This window comes from Rutidosis leptorrhynchoides, chromosome 11 (assembly GCF_046630445.1).
Source record: "Rutidosis leptorrhynchoides isolate AG116_Rl617_1_P2 chromosome 11, CSIRO_AGI_Rlap_v1, whole genome shotgun sequence".
NCBI classification, from domain to species: Eukaryota; Viridiplantae; Streptophyta; class Magnoliopsida; order Asterales; family Asteraceae; genus Rutidosis; species Rutidosis leptorrhynchoides.
In genome coordinates, this window is record NC_092343.1 from 174,792,869 (window position 1) to 174,801,649 (window position 8,781).

The 8,781-nt window shown below is 32.4% G+C and overlaps 1 long non-coding RNA gene across 3 annotated transcripts; it reads right to left on the reverse strand.

Annotated features, from left to right (window-relative positions):
• Window positions 1–797: 797 nt before the first annotated feature.
• On the reverse strand, window positions 798–4,158 carry LOC139877597 (uncharacterized). Of its 3 annotated transcripts, XR_011768686.1 has the most exons (7): window positions 3,734–4,158; window positions 2,824–2,879; window positions 2,421–2,534; window positions 1,457–1,717; window positions 1,316–1,350; window positions 1,127–1,224; window positions 798–1,038 (listed from the first exon to the last, which is right to left on the reverse strand). It is a non-coding gene; the product is annotated as an uncharacterized lncRNA (long non-coding RNA). The 3 variants fall into 3 exon arrangements; XR_011768685.1 differs by having other exon boundaries at window positions 2,421–2,879; XR_011768687.1 differs by having other exon boundaries at window positions 1,438–1,717; window positions 2,421–2,879.
• Window positions 4,159–8,781: the final 4,623 nt, after the last annotated feature.

The window sequence follows — 8,781 nt, forward strand, 5'->3', positions numbered from 1 at the left end:
TGAATGATCGATCTTCAAGTAAGATTTCATGATGATTGATCCATCTCGTCACTCGCAGAACTACTTGAATTGTATTCCCTCTTTGGCAACATGGTCTCCTTTTTCAAGTGATCACCGCATGGAACCTAGACATTCAAAGCCAATAGCATGATACTTATTATATGGTACCAACCATCCTGAGCTACTGGTCATAAAATATCTTAAAGTATGCCTGGAAATGGTGTCGGGTTAGGTTGGAATGGGTTTCAACGGGTCTAGATGGACCTTCTAATATATTAATGGACTAAAGATGAGTCTATCTTGAACTCATTCCCTTTAATTTCTCGAGACCCAAAGGACCCAAATGGTTGACCCAATGGACCCGAGTTTTAGAGTTATTGATAGTAGTTCAAAACTAAAATAAAAATTACTCAAGCGACCATAAATAATACAGTAACATATATGAATAGAAATTTCACATATACCAATTCAGTCACTATAAAGTTGCTAATGCCATATGGTATCTTTGATGGGTTGATATTATAGTTTTCTTTCTCACAAAAAAATATAAAATAATAAAAAACAAAATAAAAAGAAATGCAAAATCTGAAGAGACTAACCCTAAATAGGTGGAGACCAAGAGATCGACCTTCATTAGCATGACAAGAAGAGGCCGTTATTCGTACACAAAAAGTTGTGCTCCTTAATGTAAGTTTGTAACACCTGAAACATATGTCCTTTAAGTTTGTAACATATTATATATCCCTTAAGGCATAACCAAACACAGCAGATAATAACTCTTAAACTCATGTCCACGTCTTTTAGTATATTGTGAGCCCATGATATCAAGTTCAACACATACATTAGCTTTAGCTACAAATGAAACCAAAAGAAAATAAAAATCACCCGATGATAAGGTTGGAAGCTGGCTTCATATCGTCTGAAACACAGTACGACATATCACAAGTGGCGTCCTCGGCATGTACTTATTGCAATGTAGTGACCATCTTCATTTAGTGTCTTCATTTAGTATACGTTAAAATTTTAGTCTTATTGTATCTAAAATTAAAAAGAAACATACTTTTATCACATATTAACATAAAACTTAACACTTTAGAAAGGGTAAGTCAAGAGGAACATGACTTACTGCCTCAAAGTTCCAGAGGTGAATGAATCAATAATCATGACTTTCTACCAACATGAATCACCAGCCACTACTTGAAACAGATGCATTAGCTGCTACTTCTGGTATTGATTACCCCAAGATGGAATCACTTGAGAAGAATATGAAATATGTAATGTGTTGTTTGAGAAGTGCAAGAGTGAAGATTTTCACCTGAGACTGGTCACTTGAGTTTGAAATTACAACACCTTAAAAAAATTACAAAAAGTTGTTAAGTTTATACCCTGTGAAAATATATCGAAATGACATAAACCAACTCGTATCTACACACACACATGTATCTAGAAGGTAAACCTGCTTTCGAGCTCGCTGGACCTCCTGCTCTAGTTGTGTGAGTTTCAACAGACTGTTTATCCAACTGTTGCACATATGCATACTTTTAGGTCCAACCATGTTTGTATCATCAAAACTATTACAGATTAAATAGACCATTAGATGTAGTAAAAGGGCAGAATGTGTGATGTTTTGTATATTAAGCCTCTTCCTGTTCCAAATGCTTCTCAGGTCACTCGTCAACATATGTAGATTGGTAAAAAAACATATCATTGATGATCCCTACAATAATATATATATATATATATATATATATATATATATATATATATATATATATATATATATATATATATATATATATATATATATATATATATATATATATAAAAAACATGAGAAGCATTTTGAATCATTATTGAAATTTTTTAGGTTTATACAATAGTTATCGACCAACTATACTATACTTCGAAAAGACCGAAACCATAGAACACTAAGTTTGTCATATACAGTACCCATTCAATGTCAATATAGAAGTTATATTAAAGTATTCGACATGCAACAAAAACCATGAATCGCTTATACTATAGTTGGTCATATGAACCCAGTTACTGATGATGAATGGGGATTTATGTTATATTTAACATAAAGGTCCAAACCATTACCACAATGACTAAATGTATTTCTTGTGCAATTAGTTTTCTATATACTTTTAGTTTCCCACATCCTTTTACACTAAAGCTTATAATAAAACTCAATTTAATAGAATGTTTTAATGTTTTAGCATGATAATCATCTGTTGACCACAAAATTTGGGTCAAACTTGAATAGTGACCCATGACAAGGCTGATAAGACATAACATGACCCATACGTATTTTTGAGGCTTTGAAAACGTTTGATTCTTGTCCTGCCACCATTCTAAAAATTTTCATATATAAACCCCAAGATCGTAACTATAAAACTAATAATTATTCAAGCACTTACCTTCAAGTTTTGCTCAATACTATCAACAGCAACTGCATCAAGTTGAAGAGACTTGTATTCATTGATTATGACCCAGTTAACAGTATCAAAACCTCCAACAAATTATAGATCACTCTTTAAAAAAAAAGGGTAAACCAAATGAATCCGTAAGTATAATAAATTAAATAATAGATAGCTTGTGGATAAGTTTTAAAATGAATCACTTGCTCATCTTAAAACCACATGCTCATCTTATGAAAAGAGATAAACCCACACCAAAATCAAAGGTACATATGCCCCCCACACCAAAAAGTGAGTAATTTAGTTAAGCATACAAAAGGACATAATACTATCAATTGGTATGATCAATATTAGGAGTTAACAAAATAGTCTACAATTAAAAAATTGTAAAATTGCAAAATACCATTATAGTTGAACTCCATATCTGAAATCTCATCTATAATTGCTGACCCTTTTTTCCTACAGTTCATCAACATATTTAGCAAGAAATTTTAATAGCAAGAAGTAAGTGTTAATGATAAAAAAGTATTTAAGACATTCAAAATAAGTTAAAACATTCACATGCTTATAACAAAATATGATGAAACAGTCTGCATAGGTGGCAATTCTTACCCATTTATGATTGATGTTTCAGGTCAATTCCACCTCAAACCCGATCCCAACCCCGATCCGAACCGCAACCCCGATCCGAACCCAAACCAAATATTTTCATGTTGACTGAAACCCATTTTTGACCCGTCACGTAACCAACCATGCCCTATTGAGTTCAGTTTTTCTTGTTTATTTAGTGTTCATATTTATTTATTTTTAAATCAAAGCAAATCATCAATAAGTAGAATATATAAATGAATCATGTCATGTTGTCATAGAAGAGTATATAAAATCATAAGAACAATATAAAATACTATTTTATAACTTAAACACACATGGCTTTGAATTTAGTTTCATGCCATTTCGTAAATGCAACTTTATGTTTTTTTGCTTGAATAAAATAAAATTTGTTTTGTAACATTAATTTTCAAGGCATATATTTTAGAACAAACTTGACTTTGACTTCATAGATGAAAAAAGATGTAAGCTTTAACAAAATGTGAGGTAACAGTCTGCAAATGTGACAATTCTAACCCATTTATAAAATCATATCACTTAATATATTCATACAATATATTAAGTGAAGACATGGACATAATTTTTAGGATTAGAAATGTGTATGCATAAGTGCATAACTACATACATTCATTTTTAGTATTAGAAATATCTATATTTTTCAATCTTAAAGTATGATGTCATATAGTAACTAATAAACTGTGTACCTTAGCATGAATGAATTCTATTCAGCCTTGAGGAAACTGTCCAAGAAGCCGTGGGCCATGCCCATGGGTCGAGATCGATTCTGCGGTCCGTATTGCGTCTTCGCGGTCAAAAAATACATCTGATCCTTCACCAAAGATCCGAACCAAAAACGTCCACCATCAATCCGAACCAAAAACGTCCTTTCATCACTTTCAATACCATTAGTATTTTTAAGCCAAGTGATTCGATAAACCACATTAGTCATAGCACCGCTCAAATGCACAACTTTTAATTTGTTTGTATCGTAAACATCTCCCTAATTGGATGCAAGTGATAGCAGCAGCTTCATTAGTTGGTCAGGTTGTGTCCCTTCGATGAATCTGTTGATCTTCATAGCCATCGAGTCGAGTTGACCGAAGATGAATAATGCAATCAAGAAAGAAACTTATTTTTTTCCAGATGATTAGCTACAAAATTTAGTAAATTATAGTTGACACATTTACCGGCATAGTCATCATAATTCAAGAAATTAACAAAAATTTCCTAAAAAAATGCAAAATTATAGAAAACAGAGTTTAATTATCATTTAAGGTATATAATTAAGATTAAGATAACCATTGTAACAGGAGACTAATTTAAAGCACATAAAAATAAAACATTTGACTTTTTTGTGATCAAACATCCCAAGATCAAAAATCAAAAATCAAAATTAGCATATAATCCTAGAGATTTTTAGAATAACTTCAATTCTGCATTGAATTGAATTCATGATTAAGAAGCAAGTTGTAACAAACACTGACAAATCATACACCTAAAGAAACTACAAAGAAATGAAACACTGACAAATATGATTGAACATGAGTAGAAAACCGTTGAATGGAATCGTACTAAGATAACGATCAGATACCAAGAAAACTTCATTTCAAAATTCAAACGTTTGACTACACACATTCAAACTGTCAAAACCAATAAAAAAAAACTACCTATTTCATACCTTATCTTTACTGATGCTAACACCATCATGCACCATTTCTTCATTTCCACATCCATCAACACCCGAATCTTCATCTAGAACATCAGTATTCAAATTGAAATTGGTATTTTCATTTTGAGCATGTCGGGTTAGGTACATCTCAATGGCTATGTACATTGTTTTATTAGATTTATGGGCGTGCCAATAAAAACACTGATCCATTTGACCCAAGAGTGGTGTATCCACTAAGAAGTTTATCTTCAACATTATTTCATCTGTAAAGGTTGTGTGTAAAATGTTATTGAATAAATACATAAGTGTTATAATAATAATAATAATATAGATATGGATAGTCAATTTTGGTGTATACATATAGTCAATTTTGGTACACAAAGTATGTATTTTTATATTGAGATTTTAGGCTATAAATACTCATGAATGCAAGCATTAAACTTGCACCATTTCTCACACTTACAAAGTGTTTCTTTCTTTCTCTCCATTATCATCTTTGTTCTTACACTTCATTATTAGTATTCTAAATCAAGAATCAAATCACTAAAGGTAGTTATAAGCCTACTGAATTATAACATCAAGAATCAAACCACTAAAGGTAGTTATAAGCCTACTGAATTATAACATCAAGAATCAAACCACTAAAGGTAGTTATAAGCCTACTGAATTATAACACGTTATCAGCACGATAATCTTAATACTAAATATGGTTGGCTCTGCCACCAAAATGATATATGGTCGGTTATACCACCAAAATGATATATGGTCGGTTATACCACCAGAATGATATATGGTCGGTTATACCACCAAAATGATATAGGTCGGTTATACCACCTGAAAAAATATATGGTCGACACTGTCGCCAAATTTTCATTTATGTTTACTAATATTTATATTTTTGTTATATAACATTTATTTATGATTGCTTACACATGGTCGACACTGTCACCTACTTATCATTTATGTTATATTAAATTTATGTTTAATGTTTATATACTTATGAATATAAATTGACTCTAATTCATCATGATGTTTGTTTTAATTTTTGATAATAGAAAATGTCGAATCTGGAAAAGCTTAAATTTACTCCTTTAGAATCAACTGGAAACAACTACATGCCATGGGTTATAAAAGTAAAAATGCATCTTAAATCAATGGGCATTCTTGAAACCATAAATGAAAACAACACTTGTTCTGAAAAAGAACAAGCTACGGCATGTTGCTTTATTCATCAACATATTGATGAATGCTTACAAAATAATTATGTGACTGTAGAAGATCCCCATGTTTTATGGGGAGGTCTCAAAAGCAGATTCAATAATCAAAGAGAAATTTTACTTCCAGCTGCAATGGAACAATGGAGAACATTAAGGTTCCAAGACTTTAAGAAAGTAAATGAATACAGCTCAGCTCTGTATAATACATGTTCACAACTTAAATTCTGTGGACATGAAATTAGTGATGCAGACATGATGGAGAAAACTTTCTCCACAATGAATGCTGCAAACATCACAGTGCAAAGAAATTTGAGAATGCTAAAGTTCAAAACATATCCTGAACTTAATTCATATCTCTTAGTTGCAGAGCAAAATGATGAGCTATTAATGAAAAATCAGCAATCCCGTCCTACTGGTACACTTGCAATCCCTGAAGCAAATACTGCAAATAATTATAAACAGGGACAAGGACGCGGGCAAGGTCGTGGTTATAATAACCATCACCATCATCATGCCAAAAGCCATAACTATGGTAGAAACCATCCTTATGGTAATGGTAATGGGCGTGGACGTGGTCGTGGTCGTGGCCGTGGTGGTCAAAGAAATAGTAATCCACGAAAATATAAATATCAACCACAAAACAAGCCCATTAAACAAGATGTTGAAGAAAATTCTTCTAAAAATTCTGAAGAATCTTGCTACAGATGTGGTAGAATGGGCCACTGGGCTAATACTTGCCGAACATCTAAACATCTTGTTAAGATGTATCAGGATTCGCTGAAAGGTAAAGAAAAGGAAGTAAATTTTGTGGATAATATTGATCCAACAGTCACTGAGAAACCATCTGATTTATATGAAGATTTCTTGAATGTTTAAGTTGTGTGTTTTTTGAAAAAAAAAATAAACGATTTAATATCGTCTGTCTTTGTCATTATGTTTGCTAAATGTTTCAGTACTATCTATTTGCGTTTAAAATATTGTGTAATATTAATGTACTCACTATTTATTTCTTATATATGAAGTTCAATATGAATTTTGCTGGAATACAACATCAATCAAGTGGTGGAGATCTCTGTATAGCAGACAGTGGTACTACACACACTATACTTAAATTCGAGAAATATTTTATTGATCTAAAACCAACGGAAGGAACTATACATACAATATCAGGACCTGCTAACTTGATAAAAGGGATAGGAAAGGCAAATTTCATACTACCAAATGGTACAAAATTTTTAATAAATGATGCCTTATTTTCTCCCAAGTCAAGCAGAAATTTATTGAGTTTCTCCGACATATACCTTAACGGGTATGATTATCAGTCAGTGACAACAGAAAATGAGAAATATTTAAGTATCACTGACAAGAGTCATGTGGTTGAAAAACTGCCAAGACTTAGTTCTGGATTACATTATACACATATAAATGTACCAGAAATACATATGGTAGTTAACGAAAAATATATTGATCCTGGTGTATTCAGTTTATGGCATAACAGATTAGGCCATCTAGGATCAACAATGATGAAAAGGATTATTGAATGTACTCATGGACATCCACTAAAGGATAGAAAAATCCATCATGATACAATGGTTCCATGTACATCTTGCTCTCTTGGAAAATTGATAACTAGACCCTCACCACTTAAGGTTGAGAAAGAATCACCAATGTTTCTTGAAAGAATTCAAGGTGATATATGTGGACCAATTCATCCACCATGTGGACCATTTAGATATTTCATGGTTCTAATAGACGCATCTAGCAGATGGTCTCATGTTTGTCTGTTATCAAGCCGTAATGTGGCATTTGCAAAATTTCTTGCCCAAATTATTAAATTGAGAGCTCATTTTCCTGATTACACCATTAAAAGGGTGAGACTTGATAATGCTGGTGAATTTACATCTCAAGCATTTAATGACTATTGCATGTCTATAGGAATTGTTGTTGAACATTCTGTTGCTCATGTGCATACACAAAATGGTTTAGCCGAGTCATTGATTAAACGTTTACAGTTAATCGCTAGACCATTGATAATGAGAACAAAACTCCCTGTATCTATATGGGGTCATGCAATTTTACATGCTGCTGCATTGATTCGCATCAGACCAAGTGCAAGTCATAAATATTCCCCCCTACAACTTGCTTTTGGTCAAGAGCCAAATATTTCCCATCTTAGAACATTTGGTTGTGCAGTGTATGTTCCAATTGCGACACCACAACGTACAAAAATGGGTCCTCAAAGGAGGTTGGGAATATATGTTGGATATGAAACATCTTCAATATTAAGGTATATTGAACCTATGACAGGTGACGTTTTTACAGCACGTTTTGCTGATTGTCATTTTAATGAAACATTGTTCCCTAGATTAGGGGGAGAAATGAAAAATAAAGAAAATGATGTTTCATGGTGTGAACCTCAATTAAAGTATCTTGATCCTCGCACAAAAGAATGCGAGACAGAAGTTCAAAAGATAATGCATATACAAGAACTTGCAAATCAATTGCCTGATGCATTTACAGATACAAAAACGGTGACAAAATCATATATACCAGCAGTAAATACTCCAGCTCGAATTGAAATTCCAAAAGCTGGCAATAACGTCACTCATGAATCTTTGCCACGTCAGAAACGTGGAAGACCAATCGGTTCAAAGGATAAAAATCCTCGAAAAAGAAAATCAGCTGATAATGAAGTAAAAGAAAGTGTTCAAGAAGAACCACAAATCAGTACTCCTACTGCAGAGGAGATTGATGATGTCAATACAGAAATTGCAATCAATTATGCATATTCAAAAATATTATGGAACCGAAATGAAATGAAAAATCTTGATGAGAAATTTTCATTTAATGTTGCATATGACATCAT